Source organism: Lissotriton vulgaris, chromosome 3_1 (assembly GCF_964263255.1).
Source record: "Lissotriton vulgaris chromosome 3_1, aLisVul1.2, whole genome shotgun sequence".
Classification (NCBI taxonomy): Eukaryota; Metazoa; Chordata; class Amphibia; order Caudata; family Salamandridae; genus Lissotriton; species Lissotriton vulgaris.
The window spans coordinates 1,586,583,999-1,586,604,787 of record NC_141689.1 but is presented as its reverse complement, the minus strand read 5'-3'; positions in this window follow the sequence as shown (position 1 = coordinate 1,586,604,787).

Genomic DNA, 20,789 nt, shown 5'->3' with positions numbered 1-20,789 from the left:
CCCAAAATGGTGAACCACCCCGAAGGCGTACTGGCTGTCGGTGTAAATGTTTGCTGTGGTTCCCGCTGCCAGGATAAATGCTCGTGTGAGGGCAATCAGTTCTGCTGCCTGTGCAGATCGCTGTGTGATGCGGGCTGTCTCTACTACAGTTCGGGCTGTGGTAACTGCATAAGCAGCTGAGGTGGTGCCATCGGGGAGTTTGATGCCAGAACCGTCCACCCATAGCTCTCCGTCGGGGTAAGGGAAAGCGGTGTCTCTGAGGTCAACCCTACTCCTAGTCTGTTCGTCAGTGAGGGTCACGCAGTCATGTACAGGGGACACATTGGGATCGTTCTCTGGTAGGGGTAACAAAGTTGCTGGGTTCAGTGTGGTGCATCTTTTCAGGGTGATGTGGGGTGCAAGCAGAGTCAATTCGTATCCAGTCAGTCGTGCACTCGTCAGGTGTTGCGTCTTAGTCTGGTTCAGAAGGGTGTCAACCGCTTGGGGTTCTAACACCGTGAGGGAGTTCGAGCGCAGGATCCCCTCACTTTGTCGGATAGAGATAGCAGCAACAACTACAGCTCGAAGGCAGGCAGGCAAAGCTCTGGCTACGGGGTCAAGAGTGGCAGAGAAGTAAGCGCATGGTCGTTGCTTTGGGCCAATGGACTGGGTCAAGACAGACAAAGCACATCCCTCCCTTTCGTGAGTGTAGAGGGAGAAGGGCTTCGTATAATCGGGGGTTCCTAGAACAGGGGCCGAACAGTGGGCATCTCTTAGTTCTATGAAGGAGGATTGGCATTCCGGGGTCCAAGGGAGTGGGAAAGGGACATCTTTAGCTAGCAGAGAAAGGAGAGGTTTCACAATAAGGCTGAAATTCGGTAACCACTGTCGGCAGAAGGAAGTGAGGCCTAGTAGGGAGCGAACTTGTTTCTGGGTTTTAGGGACAGGGGTCTCTAGAATGGTTTGGATTCAGTCGGGAGTAAGTTTCTTTCCGTCTTTGGACAAAAGGTGGCCTAAGTAAGTGACCTGAGGTTGGCATCATTGCAGCTTCTTTTTGGAGACCTTGTGGCCATTTTCCGCAAGGAAGTGCAGGAGTTGGATGGTGGCTGTGACTGCAAGTGGAGTGGTGTCGGCCACCAAAAGGATGTCATCGACGTATTGTATCAATACCACTCCATCTGGTAACTGGACTGCGTCCAGTTGTCTCTTGAGGGCCTGACTGTAGATGCTGGGGCTTTCGGTGTAGCCTTGGGGTGCTCGACAGAATCTATATGAGCGGGATTTTAGGGTAAAGCCAAAGAGGTATCGGCTGTCTGGGTGGATGGGGATAGAGAAGAAAGTGTTCTTTAGATCAATAACAGTGAAGGTGGTGGCAGTGGAAGGAATCAGGGTCAGAATAGTGGTGATGTCTGAGACCACGGGGTACTGAGGTACAACTACTTTGTTGACCTCTCGTAGGTCGATGATGAAGTGGTACGCTTTCTCATCTCCCTCTCCTTGCTTCTTTATGATGGGTAGGATAGGGCTGTTGCAAACATTGCTAACTACTTCCTCTACCACTCCTGCGTCTATCAGGGACTGAATAATCTTTACCAATGCCTTCTCGCCCTCGGGCGATATCCGATATTGTGGAAGTTTTGGGAGTATTGCGTCCTGTCGAACAGTTATGTGCACTGGGTCGATCATCATGCGTCCTACGTCCGAGTCAGTTTTGGCCCACAGATACGGAGGCAGAGCGTCAAGTAGGGACGAGTCAGCGTCAGTGACGGAAAACATGAGTCGGGAAGGACAAAGTCGGAGCAGAGCCGGGTTATCGTACAGGAAGACCCGAACTCCATCTTGCGAACACCTAATAGAAGCTCGGAAATGTTTCAGCAAGTCAAGTCCCATAATGGCGTCAGGGGTATTTGAAGAAAGCAAAAACGTCGTGTCAGTGATGTTATTTTCTAAGTCAAAGGAGATCGGTGTGGACAAAGGGAAAGTGGAGGGTGTTCCATCGAAACCTATCGATGTTACAAGTGAGCCAGACAAGGGTGCCCTTGGAATCAGTCGTTTAGATAACGCACTACGTGTTGTGCCAGTGTCTACCAGAAATGGAGACTTCGTACCCAGGACCTTAGCGGTGACATAAGGACCTTGCTGGTCAACATAGAGATCGACTGGATCCCTCCCTTGCCCTAGGCAGTCCTATGCGAAGTCGTGGGTGTCGTCATAGTCAGACTGTTGGTACTGGTTCGGTCGGGGACGGTCAAATGTGTTCGGTCTGTCGTTATTCGTATCGTTCGTGGACCCTCGTTGCTGTCCTCTATTTCTCGGTCCACCCGCTACGTCTTTGGGGTCCCTATTCTTATTCATCTCCAACAGAACCGGACACTGGGATTTCCAGTGGCCGAATCCCTTGCAGAATGCACACTGGTCCTCGCTAATGTCTTTACGTCCAGCATAGGGCGCGGGAGTAAGGTCTTTAGGGGGTGGATTCCTAGGGGCATTTGTCTGGTAATTTCCCTTGTACTGCTCTCGTCCTACAGTCACCCCTTGCAACTGTGCAATCATCACCCTCTCCTTCAAGTCCTTTTTCTTCTTCTCAGTCGCCCTGTCAATTTAGTTTTTCTGATGTTCATAATATTGGGCCATCTGGAGGATAGCCGCGGGTTTGGAGGCTGCCCAACTACTCTCGCTGGCCTGCAGTTTCTGAGAGACCTCCTGCGACAGACCTTTGACATAATTCTGGACAAACAGATGGTGTCCAGTTGCAGTGGTCATGTCCTGGCCACTGTAATCGGAGAACACCGTTTCAAACCGGGAGAAATATTCTGATTTGTCTTCCTGGGGTTTCTGACGACAGGCCGTTACTATCGACCACTCTACTTTCTTTTCTGGGATCAGGGTTTTTAGTTTCTGCACAATCTTGTCCAGGAGTTCTAAAATGGATTTCAAAGGCTTCTGTCCAGGCTCTCGTTGTCTATCTATGCCATCGAGTTGTGACCAGGTATGTCCAAATAGCTCAAGGTGGTCGACTTTCCGGATTTGCTTCCACACATCAGCTGGCAGACATAACCCGAAAAACAAATCGATGTCAGCTAGGGTCATAATCGTTGAACCTAGGGCTGTACCTAGTTCAGTATAGAAGGCAGTGGGGTTTTTACGTAAATCGGGCAGAGATTTCCGGAACGTCAGAATATCTTGCCGATCCCATGGTTGGTAGACCCAGTTATACACTACCCTCCCTCTTGCATCTTGGTGGTTGACGTCATCGTGTGTTCCCTGACCTCGTGGGGGGACCCAGTAGGGAGCAGCCTCTCTTATTGGCATTATGGTGCTAGCTTGTTCTACTCGTGGTTCGGTCGCTACAGAAATCGTAGGCTTAGCTTCCAACTCTTGTTCAGTGAGGTGGCGGAAAACCTCGAGCGTTCGCACAAGGAGGTCCATCACATCACACTCGCCCTCATCCCCGATATCGACCTTTCTATACAGAGTCGTTAGGCTCTCGGGATCTTTGTCTCGGTATCGGTCTTCATACGCATTTAGGGCATGATAACATAATCGTACAACAAAGTGCCGTCTGTGGCTCCCAGCATATGAGTTGAACATATCCATGACGTGTTCCTCACTCTCCTTACGCTCCACTAGTGTCCTTACTACCTTGTCAATCCCTGCTCGCTCATCTTTGCTCAACCTGTTCATTCTTGTGGAATCTGTCTTTCGGGCCTCAGGGTCATCTAACATTGTTGCTTCTGCTGTATCTAGTACAAGGGGTTCGGCCGGCACAGAGGCCATGGGGACCGAAGCCCTGGCACTACTCTCGCCTGTGCTTGGGGGTAGCGGGTGCTGTGCTAAAGGTTGGGTAGTGGCATATGGAGGGGGCATGTAGATGATCGGAGGACCTAATAAGAGATCATCGTTGGCTCGCTGTTTTGAGGGTAATTCAGGGTAGAGCGTAGAGGGTGTTCTAACAGGACACTGACTCGATGTTTCGGATTCTTGTTTCCGTTTGGCTTCCTCTCTCTCCTTTATTTCTTCTTCTAATTTCTTAGCAGCTAGGTGGGCTGCCTTTCGTAGCTCTTTTTCTAATCTAATTTTGTTTCTCTTTTTAAGTTGTTCCGTTTCTTTGCGCCACATGCCGAGACTATCAAGCATAGTGGCCGTTGCCTTATTGTTACAAAGGGCTGTTTCTAGCGCGCTTATCTTATCTTCATCGAAGGATCCTATCAGTGGCCACTGACTTTCCTGATCCTTTTTCGTATATTTATGCCATAGTTTGCTATAGGCTATGTCGATTAATCCATGCTTCATGAAAATGTCCTTATTAGGGGTGCCTTCCAGTGGAGCTGGATGGTTCATCTCTAATAAGCGGTCCGGGCTCAACCAACTACCAATCAGTGGGGAGAAGATAGGCATGACAGATTACAACGGGGGACAAAGGTCCGCACTACCTATCCTTTCACTACTTGCAAAGACTAGACAGAATATTTCTATTCTTCGTTATTTGCAGGCAGAGAATATCTCAAAGAACCAATATCGAACAGTCAATGTTCGGACAATCAAACAATCAGTGGCGAGAATGAAATAGGCACGACGGGTTACAACGGGGGACAAAAGTCTGCGTTACCTACCCTCACTATCTGCAAAGGAAGAGAATATTTCTATTCTTCCTCGTTTGTAGACAGAGAGAATCTCAAGAGAACAATCCCCGAACAAACAATGTTCGGGAAAACAATCAATCAGTGGGGGAGAAAGATAGGCACGACGGGTTACAACGGGGGACAAAAGTCCGCGTTACCTACCCTTCACTACCTGCAAAGGAAGAGAGAATCTCTATTCTTCTCCGTTTGCAGACAGAGAATCTCCAAAAAGAACCAACAATTCGAAGAGTAATACTAGTATTTTCCAAACAATCAAACAATCATTTTGCAATTTGTCGTGTTACACGACCTTACCCGGACCGCATGGACAGTTTCTTGTCTTCCGAATCCAGCGCCCGATCGTCCTCTAATCTCCGTGACTGTCGCGGCACTCCTGATGGTTCCCAGTCAGGACCGTAGATCACTCGAGAGAGGTCTGTTCGGAACCAGTGAAGTTTGGATGATCGGCTGTCAGACGAGGGTCTATCGGACAGGAGCTCTCCCGATGGATGGATGACGTTACAGCGCATACTATTACAACTACCTACTGTTACAACGCGACCATTACAACGCATACCATTACAACGCATAGCGCTTTGAGGTGCTGGATAGTGGTAAGTATAATTTACTATTCTAACTCCAGTCCCCGTGGACCCTAGGGAAGGTGTTGGATAGTAAATTATACTTATTCCCTATCCTAGAGCGCCCCCCAGCGCAATGCGTTGTAATGGTATGCGTTGTAAAAGTCGCGTTGTAATGGTAGTGCGGAGTAAAAGATGCGTTGTAACGGGTGTATACCCTCCCGATCATTGCAGTTGTTCACTCTGTCGTCAGGACCTCTCCCACTGGATCCACGTGTCACTGATGGGCCCCACTTTTGGGACGCCAATTGTGGAAAAAGGTAGGGCCGATGCTGGTCGAGAACCTTTTTCAGTATTGCCCGGCGCTAACCGCCTCTCATACCACTCGAATCTTACAAACAAAGAGGCAGGCACTGGAGACTGGAAGGCAGGAAACAGAAGTTTTATTCCAATGGAGCAGAACACGTCAACTCAGACAACAGGGTATCTTCTCGAGGTGCTCTAACCGCATCTCTGAGGCCTGGCCTCTTATACACAGGTTTATGGCTTTATTGCATGAAACACATCTTTGTCAATACTTTGATGTACGGAAAGACATCCTAGGAATCCCCGCTCCAAGCCCGTTCCCACACACATTTACAGTAGAAGTCCCCACCCCGATCACAACAGGTGATGATTGTCACGCAGCTGGGCATTCCGCCGATTCCCGGAATGCATGTGGATCTCATGGGGTGAGGGCTTTGATCAGTTGTGGATCCTTTGATGGGGGAAGCTTCCTACTGTATGGGGGCAATAAACAGCATCCGCAGGGCCAGGTGGCGGCCTGGGAACGAGCAGGACAATCGGGCACAGAGGAAAAGGGGGTTTTATCAAAGGGATACGGGATCATGAAAGGGATCGAGGGAGGTGTTGATCTGGAAACAGGATGGGGTTCCGAGGCAGGGTTGCGCAGAAGAGGGGTTTTACGGCCCGAGCATGTGAGAGCGGGGGCTGTCAGCGTGCGGGGGATGCTTGCGAGGTCAGGAGGGAGAGAGAGAGAGAGAGACGCGCTGGCTATTGGCAGTGGGCAGAGAGGCCATGGCATTCAAAATGGCTGCCGCTTACGCGCATGGATGAGTCTAGAATGGGACAAGATGGCGCCGATAATGTTGATGTCGCAAACTAGATTTTAACACCCTGAAACATCATCTGCTGCCATTGCAGCTGCTTCTCCCTGTGCTGATAATAGCTCTGCCATTGTTGACATTACTGATATTTCTTCACATACTGACAGTGCTGAGTGTTCATTTCACACTGAGGTTGAAGATTAATCTTCTTATGTTGGCAGCTTAGACGACAGTACTTCCCTGGCTGGCCTTGCTGACTGTTCATCTTCCTGTGATGACAATACAGTCAGCTCTTTTTTGAGGAATAACATAATAGAAGCACTTCGAATCAAAGAAACTACTCAGACAACAACATCAAAATCCCAACCAGCAAGTGAATTTTTGACAGACGACTTGTCACTGAAGCATTATAGAGACCCAGTGCAACCAAAACTTCAAAGATTCCCCTTAACTGCATGCCGTAGGTTTAGTGGAGATTACAAAACCCATGCGTGGGTACAGTATTCAGTCCTTAAAGATGTTGTTCATTGTTTTGCATGCAAGCATTTTAGTGCTGGTTCTGTGGAAGGAGGAGGACGTGAAACTTGCAATGTTGCATTCATTGATATTGGATTCAGTAAGTGGGAAAAGTTTATTCGTTTTTGTCAAACATTCACAGTCAGAGAAGTATAAATCGTCAGTTATTGCTTGGACCACTTCAAAAGATTACAGCAGTCTACAGACTGTCAGCAGTCGGTTTCTTCCATGACAGTAAGAGATGCGTAGCAGGAAATAGAGGAGAATAGACAACAAGTGGAGCAGCTGCTTAATGTAGTATTTTTCTTGGGTCATCAAGGGCTTGCATTCCTTGCCACGGATGAAACTGAGCATTCTTTCAAGGGCGCATTTTATTAAATTGCTAGAAAGGATTTCTGATAAAGATGAGAGATTGAAAGAAAAAATGTCCAGGAGGTATGGGCACCATACATCTCCTGATTACCAAAATAAAATGATATCTGTGGTGACAGCGGCTGTCGTGAGCAGACTGTAAAAAATTGACAAAATATTTGGTGGTGTTAGTTGATGAAACCAAAGATGTCTCACATAAAGAGTAGCTGAGTTTTATTTTCCGCTTTGTTGATGGAATGTTCAGGAGAATGTACTAGAACGTTACCATATGGAGAAGTTAGATGTCTCCAGCCTTGCTCCAGTCATAGTTTTTTTTTTTTTTAAAACCTTTATTTTAAAAACAGTGCACACAGCTATTCAGCCTTACATCCCGGAGGCGAGGCAGCAAAACGGAACAAAGTAAGTCAAAGTGCAAGAATCAGTACATCAGAACGAATGAAGGTGGATTTTTCAATTTTTATAACAAATGTGAAGAAAAAAAAGAAAAAGGGAAAGAAAGCGCCGGAACTGGCGCAAAGAAGAAGGCAATGGAATTTAAAGTACAGTGAGGCGTAGTGAAGGGGCCGGGAGAGCACAGTGAACACAGTAATATCCAGTGTAATAGAATACTAGGAATGCAGGGGGAGGGAAACACAGGATAGGAGCGTAGAAAATCTCCAGTTGGAGTCACAGGCTACGGTGATAAGTGTTCTTCCTGCGGAGCGGAATCCGGAGGTACACAAATGTCCCCTCTATATTCGTTCCAGGCCCCCCATATTTTCTTCCACGTTTTAGGTTTACCCCTGGCAACATACACAGTCTTTTCCCGGAACATACACCAATCCATGTTGGCCTTCCACTGTACAACCTTCGGAGCCGTTGTAGCCCCCCACATCTGTGCGATGTCCCGTTTCGCAACCATATTACCCAGGGTCACCCATTGGGTCTGGGCCACGGTATGATCTGTCGGACCCCATATGTTCAGGAGGCATCTCCTGGCTTCCGCATGCACTTCCACCCCAGTCACCTCGCTCATAATCGAGTGCACACGTCGCCAGTAAGAAGCTATTGCAGCACATTCCCACATAATGTGCATGAATGTGGCGAGGGCACCACAGCCGCGCCTACAGAGGCCATCAACCGAGTGTCCCATATGCACAAGTCTGGGACCAGTGACATAGACTCTGTGCAAGATTTTGAGCTGCACCAGCCGAAGACGGGACGAGATAGCGACCTCCTTAGGGGAGGATACCGCACTCTGCCAATCCTCGTCATCAATCTCTATTCCGTCTCGCACCCACTGGTCCCTCACACCCAGGAGGAGGTCTGTACCGACATTGATGAGCTTCTTGTATGTCAATGAAATGGCACTGTCTGGCATGTGGCCATCCAGTACCCTATCCTCCAGAGGAGAACTGTCGGGAATCGCCTCACCCTCTGGCATGGCGGACAGTAATGCATGTCTCAGCTGAGCATACCGGAAAAATTCCGTTCCACCCAGCTGAAACTCTGCCTGTAACTGGGCGAAGGATTTTACCTCGCCACGCAGCAACATGTCCTCCACCCTGGAGATGCCGATCAGGTCCCACTTATCAAAACCCTTGGTATGCCACAGTCTACCCAGTATGTCCGAGTCATAAAGTGGGGTCACCTTCGTTAGCCTATCTTTCCATCCCTGTGCCTTTGTAATCGCCCTCCAAATATGGACGGCGGTTTTCGTTGGACCAGACATCCGCTTGTCAAGAGACCTCGTGTAGAGTGCCCTATGATACTTCCCTCCGCCCAGCAGCCACCGATCCATGGCATACCCCGGATTGTTCGCTGGACCATACAAACCATGATTAATGGCTGCTAGCTGGAAGGCCCAGTAATACCTCCGCACATCAGGCAACGCTATCCCCCCATCGTACCACGGCAGCTTAAGCTTCGTGATAGCGATGCGAGGGCGACCATCCCAGAGTAGGGCGCGTTGTAGGCTCTCGATCTCACCGAAGTATCGGGCTGGGACCGGGTCTTGGGTGTTTTGTAGGGCGTAGAGGAACCTGGGCAAAGACATCATTTTAAACAACGCCGCGCGCCCAAGCAGAGAGAGCGGGAGTTTACGCCACCCCTCCACGTCTCGCCGAAGGCGGAGAAGAGGGGGAAGCAAGTTATGCTCATAGCGCGCTTTGGAGTTAGTGGAGATGTAGATCCCCAAGTATTTAAAGCCCTGGCTCGCCACCTGTATGCCACAACCTCTCGGAAGGCGAGGCGTTCCTCCTTTAAGGACGTACAAATGTGACTTGGACCAGTTAATAACTAGGCCGGAGTACTGACCAAAAAGTCGCAACACGTCACAGGCCACAATGAGGGATTTGCAGGGGGAAGTGAGGTACAGAAGAATATCATCTGCATACAGTGACACTCGGTCCTCGAAATCAGGGGACCACCGAATACCATGCAGGTTGGGGTGGCTGCGCAGCCAGGCCGCCAACGCTTCGAGTGCGAGAGCAAACAGGAGGGGCGACAAAGGACAGCCCTGCCTGGTGCCCCTCTGAAGAACAAAAGGTGCTGAAACTCGACCGTTGACCGCTACATTAGCCAACGGGCCAGCGTATAGGAGTTTGACCCACCCCACAAATTCCGGGCCAAAACCGAGCTTCGCCAACACTGCCCACAAGTAACTCCACTCAAGGGAGTCAAAAGCCATTGTGGCATCCAACGATGCCAGGACAGCCGGCTCCTCAAGCGTATGGGCCCTGGCCAGGGCACCGTGAAGTCGACGTAGATTAAGGGCAGTGTTGCGGTGTGGAATAAAGCCCGACTGGTCCGGGTGCACTAAGTCGCCGATGACGCCAATCAGACGGTTGGCGAGCATTTTGGCCAGAATCTTAGGCTCCGCGTTCAACAGAGAAATGGGGCGATATGATCGGCACAAATCTCTTGGTTTCCCTTCCTTATGGATAACCACAATGGTGGCCAACCTCTGGTCTTGGGGAAGTATGCCAGTCTCCTGCGCCTCCAGGAACATGTTTCGCAGGTGCGCGGACACTACATCCGGTTTGATTTTATATAGCTCTACCGGAATACCGTTAGGGCAAGGCGCCTTGCCAGATCTCAGAGAGCGAATCGCGAGTGCAACCTCGTCCGCAGTTATATCCCTGTCTAGATCGTCTCGATCTGCTTCCGACAGGCACGGGAGATCGATATCCGACAGGAGAGCGCCCGAGTCGGCCTCAGACCGGTCCGAGACAGAGGAGTAAACGCCCCGAAAGTAATCCGAGAAGGACTCAGCGATTGCACTCGGGTCAGTAACCAACAATCCGTCGTCTCCCAGTATCTCCGGGGCGACGCGGCTGGCCCTCTCTTTCTTATCGAGCCAGGCTAGTAGTTTGCCCGCCTTGTCACCAACGTCGTAAATCCGACCCTGCTGTTCCCTGCCCGTGACGAGAGCAGCGTCGGTGGCAAGGTCTCGATACTCCGATTACTTAAGGGAGAGATTATGTAGCAACTGGGGCGCCGGGCCTGCCTCCAATCGGGAGTCTAACTCCATTATCTCCGCCTCGATACGCACCATGTCGGCGTCTCTGTTCCTACTAGCTTCCGCTATGAGGGCAAATGCCTCACCCCGCAAGACCGTTTTAAACGCCTCCCATAAGGTGGCAGCCGATGCAACCGATCCCACATTTTCAGTAAAGTAGAGTTCGATAGCCTTGGCCAAGAGACCACGCGTCTTTGGGTTTCGGAAGTACCACGGATTGACCACCACCGGTCGCTCCGTTACAACAATATCAAAATCGAATGAGACCCACAACGGGGAGTGGTCCGAGATACCCCTCGCCAAGAAGCGGGCCTCAGAGATCGCCGGTGCATGAGCCGCCAAGGCAAGAACGTAATCAATCCTTGAGAGGCTACCATGAGCGCCAGAATGAAAAGAATATTGGCTTTGGGTGGGATGTAGGAGCCTCCAGCAGTCGACCAACCCCATAGTATCAAGGAAAGTGGGCAGCCACATTTGCGAACTACGGAGGTCTCCAGGCGGATGTCTGTCCAAGGATCCGGAGCAAACAGAATTAAAGTCACCCCCCACAATAAGCAACCCTGCCGGCAGATTCAAAATGGCGCTTCCAAGGTCCTGAAAGGTGTTATTTTGCAAACCCGGAGGAACATAAACCGAAACGAATGTCAAGACACGCCCTTCCCACCGCCCTGCGACGGCTGCATACCGCCCCCTGTCGTCTACAATCGTGGAGTCAATCTCAAAAGGGAGGGACGTACGCACCATAACACCCGCCCCCCGGGACCCCGAAGAGAACCCCGAATGAGCCACCATCTTGAAACCCTTCCTATTGAGCGCTCTGCACGTATTCCCCACCAAGTGTGTCTCCTGCAAGAGAACAATATCAGGCATATGTCTTTTAAACAGTTGCCATACCACCCCTCTCTTAATACGATCACCCAAGCCATTGACATTCCAACAAAGAACTTTCAATTTCCTACCCCCCATCGTCGTGTCCCAAGCCTTCGCCAGCCCCCAGAGGCCCCACCGATGCATGAAACAAAACAGAGCATACGACCCATTGCCTAAGAGAAAGAAGAAAGAAACAAAGAAAGCACACAAAACCAACCCCAACACCACCCCCCACCCTGCACCCCTGCAGCAGACTAAAAAGCCCCCCCACCCAGCAGTGTGCCTGTCGCCCCATAGACTAACCTACAAAAAGACCCCAGAGGAGTAAGGAACCCCTGCAGTCCCCCCCTGCCACCCTCCATGTGAGAATAGGATATTCCAAAGTAAAGGTGCAACAGCTTGGCATTATCGGTCACAGTCAACGGGCACACCGACCGACAAAGGTAGTGCGAGAAGTACTATTCCTGAAGATCGGGGCCACCAGAGGCGCCTTCAGAATGTTCCTCCTGCTCTTCACTCCGGTGCAGCAAAGTGTCCAGCCAGTCACTCGCAGACTCAGGCATATCAAAAAACAGGGCTCGGCCATCGCGTTCAATGCACAGTTTGGCGGGGAACAACATAGAGTACTTCAGCCCCAAGTCCCTGAGGCGCCGCTTTACCCCCGCAAAACTTTGGCACTGTCTCTGAACAGCCCTGGTGAAGTCCGGGTTAAAGTTCACATCTGCGTTTTGGAACTTGAGAGGCCCATGTCGCCTCGAAGCCTGGAGGATCGCATCTCGATCTCTGAAGTTGAATAAACGGGCGATGATGGTTCTCGGTGCGACGCCCGTCTTCGGAGGGCCGCCCGGTATTCTGTGGGCCCGTTCAACCGAGAAGAAGTGACTGAGGCCTGCTGGAGCGAGATGGGTCTTAACCAAGTCCTCGACAAAGAGGTCAACGGCCGCTTCCTTCGCACCCTCCGGTACCCCAATGATGCGCACATTCTGCCGCCTGGCACGTCCCTCGAAATCCTCCAGCCGCCTCGAGAACAGGTCATTAACTGACCGCAAGGTACGGACCTCCGCTTGCAGGTCCGAGACATCGGTCGTGAGGCTGGAGGTTTTGATATCGAGAGATTTCACTCGATCGTTCGTTTTGCCCAGGTCGGCCCTGATCAAATTGAGATCGATAGCCAGGGTGTCCACCTTGTGTGTCAGGACCTCGTGTTGTTTATGCATCTCAGTCCTGATGCCGGCGATAGCCCCCATGATGTCGCGGAGAGTGGGCTCCGACCCCTCGGGTGAGCCCGCCCGTAGGGAGTCCTTAGATTGAGCGACAACAGTGGGCGAGGTCCTTTGCTGGGCGTACCGGTCGATCTTGTTGGTCTGGGGCTGGACCGTCTTCCTGCTGGTCCGGTTCGCCGTCCTGTCGGGATCACCCCTGCCAGACATGTTGGGTCTGGGCAGAACAAAGGGCAGTAGGGCGATGTCACTGTGAGCACTCAAACGGGCGCGGAGCGTAGCTTCCCTGAATGTCAAGTCAACATCAGGCAACTCCGCAGCTATGTGCACTCCGCCAACAGGAGCAGAAGGCGCTCACTCAGCATATCAATCACGCTCTGCGTCGTCTCGGTCGTTGGCCATCTCCGGGACAATGGCGCATCCCTGGCACAAAGTTCAACACGACATAACTTCGCCAAGAAATGTCGGATTCAGAAACGGAAAGCGTATCCCGCGTCTATGACCACTCGCCAATTAGAATCCACCACCGTGGACCAGGATTTCTTCCAGGATATGTGCGGAGGGTCGGAGGGTCTGCGGAGCTCCGAGCTTACGCGGCCATCTTGCTTGCCCGCGAAGCTCCTCCCCCGCTCCAGTCATTGTTGAAGCAGGATAGACAGCTGGACTTAACTGGGAGAAAGGTTTTGCACAGTGCTAAGATGGAGCATCACTTACGAGTGGTTGTTTTTAATGGTGTCCAAACAAAAATAAGAAAGATTGCATCACAAGTAATTTATATACATTGCCATGCCCATTGCCTAAACCTTGAGTTAGTGCAAACAGTAACTAACATACAACCAGTAAAATATTTCTTTTCAACTTAACAAGCAATTTATGTTTTTCTTTCATAAAGTTCAACAAGGAATGAACTCTTTGTTAAAGCTCAGAAAGAGAGTAATCTGTATGTAATGGAGCTAGAAAGACTCTCAGGCGCAAGGTGGTTTTACTGGTTCTCTTGTGTTAGAAAAGTTCAGATGCTTTTGAGTCTATAATTGTTGATCTTCGTATAGTAGAACCACAACAATGTGAAAAGGAGGCTAGTTCAGCAGCCAAAGGACTTATTAGGGACATTGAAAACTTTGGTTTCTTGCTTAAATTGCAGTGTATGGAACTCATTGTTCGAAAGATTCACAGTGCATCAGAAGTATAGAGAGCAAAGACCTTGACTTGCAAGAGCATGTGATCTAGTCAACAAGAAGTGATTTAGTGAAACTCAGTCAGTGGACCAAATTGTTAAGTTGTTAAGTCTGGATAAGGACTTAGCAGAGCAGTGTGGAATTGAGATTCAAGAAAAATCCGATCCAAGGGCTCCACCTTTGAGACACCATAAATTGAGTAACAAACTCACAGACAGTTTTCCCAGTAACTCTGTAGAGATAAGATTCAGCCAATTTGATGTCTGAGAAAATCAAACTCCACTGTCTGAGCGCTTAAAGCAGGAAGTTTATTTCTCTACTTTGGATAGATTTGTAAATGAGTTTGATGTTAATGACTGGTCAAGAAATCTACCCTTATGCCCGTGTGATGATATTTCTAGTCAAACGACATTATACAGTGTGCTATTTTGTAAATTTTATACACGACCTAGGAAAATCTTTTTAAAAGCAGTTTTGAGGGAAATGGTCTTAAGACATTGTAAAACAGCAGTTTTGAAGCTACAGCTCTTAGAAAATCAATTGATTCTATTGGCAGTCTCCTCTTTTTTAAAGTCTGTTATTAAATTTAGAAACACAATGCAATTATCAAATTGACATGTTACCTATGTTGTCTATAGAACTGTGATGCTTTTTAATGTGAAACTATAGCAAAATGAATTTATCTTTTTAATCTGTGCTTTTATGATTTTCAAGTTTGTAAAATCGAATAAAGCTGAATTTGAATTCAATTGAGTTTGATGCTCAATTTACAGACAACATTGGCCTCATGTCTGATGTCTGAATGTTCAAACCGAAAGCTGCAAATTTTTAGGACTTTTCCTCTGCAGTAGTCATTGTCGAAAAAATATGCAGAGGCTGCAGTAGGCCAAAGTCTTCTACAATCCAAACTGGAATCTGCAAAATTGTACCTTTCAGATAATGCACCAGGTATACACTTTCTCTGGCAGTATCTCATGCATCTACCAGGAGCGTTTTCTCTGGTTTTGGATCTTTTACATCTATTTCTTACATTACCTATTACTAGTGCTACAAATGAGAGATTCTTCTCCTGTATGAAAAGTGTAAAAAAATGATTTGTGCAATAAATGTGGAGACAATAAACTCAGTGATTTAATGCTAATGGCTTGTGAGCCTAATTAGGTTATGCAGCTTCATTTGAATGAAGCCATGAACAGATTTGCTGACATGTGCCACCGGATGTACCTTCTTTAAAAATTAGCTGGTCCTTTCCCTCATTCAGAGAAGCAGCCTCAGGGAAACAGAGAAGCAGCATCACACTTTGCCAGACAAACACAAGTTACTCCTTTATTCCCTTTGGGGCCTATGCCACCTTAAGAAATCTGCCAGTAATCGCAGAAGCCAATAGCCTATGAAGGTACATGAAGGCAGCAGCTACCACACCGCCATGGAATATCAGCCTTCTCCCGAAGGCCAGAAGAACAATAGTTACTCCTCAATCAGTCTCTTTTCCCCTTGAGGCCTATGCCACCTCAAGATATCTGCCATTAACAGCAGAAGTCAGTATTCTATGCAGGAGCAAGAAGATAGCAGCCACCATGCTTCTAAGCACTATTGGCACAGCACCAACTTGCTGTCTATTTTGTTTTTTTCAGTCACAATGGATATGCAGCCTCATCACATCAGCTTGTCATGTATAAAAATAAGGAACCGGTGTTACAAAGCATTGTTAGCCACCTTGATTTCCTGTAGCCAAGCACTTGCTGTCCACCTATTTGTTCTCTCATTAAGACTGGCAATTATCAGTACAGCAACTATTCTCTGTACCAGTCAATGTCCTATTCAGAGATCTGTATAGAGTATCTGTGGCACTGTCAGCCTATTCTGGATTTCATATTAGCTGAGCATCAAATAACCCTCGTCAGTCTCTACATAGGAAGATGCACCAATCATCACTAGAACCAGCTGCTGCTCATACCAGCAGATCGTATTTTAGATGGGGACATGTGAACTGTTTGTCTCTTGCTATCCACCCAGTCAGCGCCTTCTTAGTTCCAATGCAATTGAGCAGCAGCATCTCTTCTTATAAGTAATCAGTATCAACATGACAGCCAGTAGCTTCATCCATGTGAGTAAAACCTGCCAATTATTTTGTAACCCTCTTTAAATTGTTAATACAGATATAATGATCAACATTATAATGGCGCCCAAAATCGGTCATAACCAACAATAACCCGGCGACCTAAGTACTCGAATACTCCAAGCTGAGCTAAGCTGACAATTAAATAATTAAAGTAAGGTCACCTCCTGATCGGGGGAAAACTAGCACCTCTATGAAACAACCAACAAGGAATAAAAGCAGTTGACCAGGGAAGAAGGACCAAATTGAAGTAGTGGAAAGAGAGAAAGTCTTCCCTGCTCCTACAAGAACCAGCCCGACGGCAGCCATCTTTCACTATCTGGGTACTATATTACACAACCCAATTGACAATACAACTAAGAAGATATCAAGAGGGCTAAGAGATCTCTAACTGTGACCATTTGGAATCATAATTGACAAAAAGGATACCAGGAGTAAACTGAGCTGAAAGTTTCACACAGCAAACTTTTATATAAAATAAGACTAGATTCAGAAAGTAAGCACAGAAGGGGAACAAAGCATCATCAGCAGCACTTTTACCCGGAAACAAGCGGAGGAAAGAGTCACTTGAAGACTTGCTACCTTATACCCTGAAGCAAGCTGAGGAAAGAGTCACTTGAAGACGTGTTACACAGAGCTAGTATGAGCGGGCGATACCAAGAAACGGTAGGCTCGAAAGCTCAGACTATAAAATACCCACCTAATCTGTCCAAGAATGCAGCTAAAAAGTTTAAACACGACACCCTAAGAAAAAACCAAGACATACTATTTACGGACCTATACTTCAATATAACTAATGGCGCTTCAATGAATGACCTCATATTCTACACGAACAAAACAACAAAATGGCGCGACACCTTCTCAAGCATACTTGCCATAAAAACGACTACAAACATCCCTCATGGCATAAAAATGATGACTTCACCATCATACAGATGCAGAGCAGAACTAAGTATCACCATCTACAAATCGGCTATAGTGCTGATACAAGCAGCAAACAGAGAACTGGAGAAATTCGCCAAGATATTCCAAATAATGAAAGACTCATTAGAAGACCCAAGACACCAACTACACCAGATCCCACCAGGAGACACTCCTGTCGCTAATGATAACAACAGTGGAGTCATTAGATATAAGGGACACCTTGCCCAAAGCTCGATACGAGAAGATAGACCTGAGATAGCAAGGTCCAAGTCTGAGAACACGACAGAAAGAACGGAGAGACTTCTCAATCAGACAAACAATGAACAGAACCGGCCCCAAAGAGAAGAGTCGTCCTCGCTCAGGAACGAAGAAGCCTCCCTGGTAGAGCATACATCGATCTCGAGAATAATGCCCCATGACAACCTAGAAGTGGAAGAGGGAGAAGATATCAGCCCCCCTACACCTCCCTTGAGTATAACACCAACACCATGCAGACTTTCACCCACAAACGCACCCATGACAACACATAATGGAGCGAGCAAGGACGACACCCCCAATAGTAACGGAAGGAACAATCAAACATGGGTTACAAATGAAAGGGATACGGAACTAAGAACAGATCCAATAAAGAGAAGAACAAAATACAAACTCCGGAACAATAGATCTGCCTACCCTAAGAAATCACATCAGAACAGGAAAGATTTTAATATGCTCCAGAAACTTGTAAACAAGATGGCACAAATCACTATAAATACCTCACAGGCAATGGACAAAATCGAGGAGATGATGACGAGCATTCACTTCAAGGTCACGCACATCCAAAACGTGATACACCGCTCACAAAGAAAGAGTAACGAAACGATCTGGCAGTTGAAACATAATGACAACAGACCGAATAGGGCAAACCCTTTATCAAAGGAGGAAACTCTGGCCTTGACCCGATCGTATGAAATACCGGAACACGAGAGAGAGGAAAGAATCGAAACAGTACCACTCGACTCAAACAGAACATCGAGAAAGAATGATAGAACATCTAACCCTCACAATCTACAACAGGTACAACTAACAGCCACAGAGAATAAGAATGGAAACCTCAGCAACAAAGAAAAACCGCTGGCATGTCTACTACTCAACTGTCGGTCGGCATCGAAACATGCATCGGATATAGCTGACCTCATCATCAACAAGGACATTGATGTAGCAGTCCTTACAGAAACATGGCTTACGGAATCCTCATCCCCTATCATGGATCTCCTAGTACCACCCCAATACAACATTTTGAGACTCGATAGACCCATAAAGTTAGGAGGAGGCATAGCCTGCATTCACAGATCCGATATTGAGGTCAAACAAATCCAAGCCGACCCCCTAGAATCAAGCGAATACCTAGGTCTTAATTTCAGAACAGCTACCAAACAAAGATTCAACCTCCATTCTTTTTACCATCCACCAGGAGACAGCGAAAAGTTTACAGAGGAGCTAATGGAGATCATAACGACCAACTCTTATGACGGCGTCAATAATATATTTCTTGGCGACTTCAACTTACATTGGGAGGACCACAACGACAAACTGGTCAAATCGCTGAAAGATTTCCTTGCTGAACTGAACCTTACCCAACTATGCACACAACCCACACATTCGAAAGGAGCGACATTAGACTGGATTATTGCGCGAAACAAAGATGCACCATGTGACTGGTCGGATCATCATGCCATTACATTCACGATACCTATAATGGAAAAAGGCACAACAAGACAACCCCTCAAGACCAAAAAATGGGTTAGAGACACAAGAGATGCAAACTTAGAGCTACTAGTGGAAAGCTGTGAAAGAGACCTAAAACCTCATAACAACCTGCAGAACGTAAACGAACTGACCGAACACTATATAACAACGGTCGCAACTATTGTCAATAACACCATGCCATTAAAACTGAAAAACATCTCGGAGAAGACAAAAAATCCATAGTTTAATGAATCGCTAAATGAAGAAAGGCGTAAATTGAGAATGGCCGAAAGAAAATGGAGACAACACCCTTCATCCCCAGAGCTGAAAGCACTCAGAGAAATTAGAGGCCAATATAATAAAATGATCATCAAATCAAAACAGGAATTCATACGGTCAGAACTGGAGAGTGCCAAAAACAGACCACGAAAACTCTTTGAAATCCTAAAGCAACAATCAAACAAGTTAGCCAAATCTGCCCATGAGAACTCAAAAACACCCCTAAATTGCGGAGAATTTTCTACATTCTTCACAGAGAAGGCGAAATCACTAGAAGCTGAGCTCAAAGACGCCGTGGCAAACATTCCCACTGAACAAATGCCTACGACAGATACCGCCGTGACAACGGAGATTGCCATAACAAAAAATGAGTCAAGTTGGGATACGTTCGAACTGTATGACCAGCACAGTATCGCCAAAACGCTTTCCAAAATTAAACCAAACAATCACTATCAAGATCCCCTTCCCGCAAAATGTGTAAAAGAAATCAATCACGTTTTGATTCCAATATGGACCGAAATTATAAATGCCTCACTATCACAAGGGATCCTCCCGGACTGCCTAAAAACAGGTCAAGTTGCCCCCATAATCAAAAAACCTACAGCAGATAGATCAGACCCTAACAACTTTCGCCCAGTGACCAACATCCCGCTACTGGCCAAACTAATTGAAAAATGCGTACAGAACCAACTAAGCCGACACATCACCAAGTTCTCATTGCTTGATGAATGCCAATCGGGATACAGAACAGGTCACAGTACTGAAACAGCGATCCTCCATATTGTTGATGATGCGCTACAGGCACTTGACCAAAACAAAGCATGCCTACTGATTCTCCTCGATCTGTCGTCGGCCTTCGACACCGTAAATCACGAAGCATTATTGTCCAGGTTACGGACTTACGGTACAGGATGGGTCTGTCAGGAACTGTGCTGAAATGGTTCATCTCTTTTCTACAGAACAGATCACAACGATTCCTGGTCAACCAGTCAATTTCACATCCATGTCCTATTTCAATCGGAGTCCCTCAAGGATCAACGTTATCCCCAGATCTGTTTAACCTTTACGTTGAGCCGCTTACAGAAATTTTCCAAAAAGCAGAGATATCGTATCACATGTATGCAGATGACACGCAAATATATCTAAAGATCTCTTCTCTAAAAGACTTGGAACGAGGGAACAAGGCTTTAAAAATGGCTCTGCAATGGTTAACTACCAACCAACTGAAGCTTAACACCAACAAAACGGAGTTCCTACTAATCTCACCAGCAAGGAACCGTACGGAAATAAAGGAGTGGACGAAAGTGGTGACTGCACTAAACTGCACCCCAACATTAATCAAGTCAGCGAAATCCCTAGGAATCACTCTGGACGAGAATTTAGACATGAAAGCCCACATCAACTCAATGGCCAAGAATGCTCGATTCCACCTGAACTACTTAAGAAAACTGAAAACTTTCATCTCAGAGGCGGATCTCAAATTGGCTATCCAATCCTTAGTTATCTCTAGGATTGAATATGGCTGCACCACCTTAGCGGGCTTACCAAAAATGTCCACAGCACCATTGAAAGCATGCCTAAACGCTGCGGCAAGAATTATCACCAGATCCAGGAAATACGACCATATATCGCCACACTTTGAAAGCTTTAAGTTGGCTACCCTATGAAGCAAGAATACAAATGAAGATAGCGTGTATCACCCATAAAGCGCTACACCACAACACCCCAGGATACCTAGCGAAGAAACTCCAGCTATCGGGAGGGAATCGACCAGCGAGGAGTACTGAAAAATTTCTACT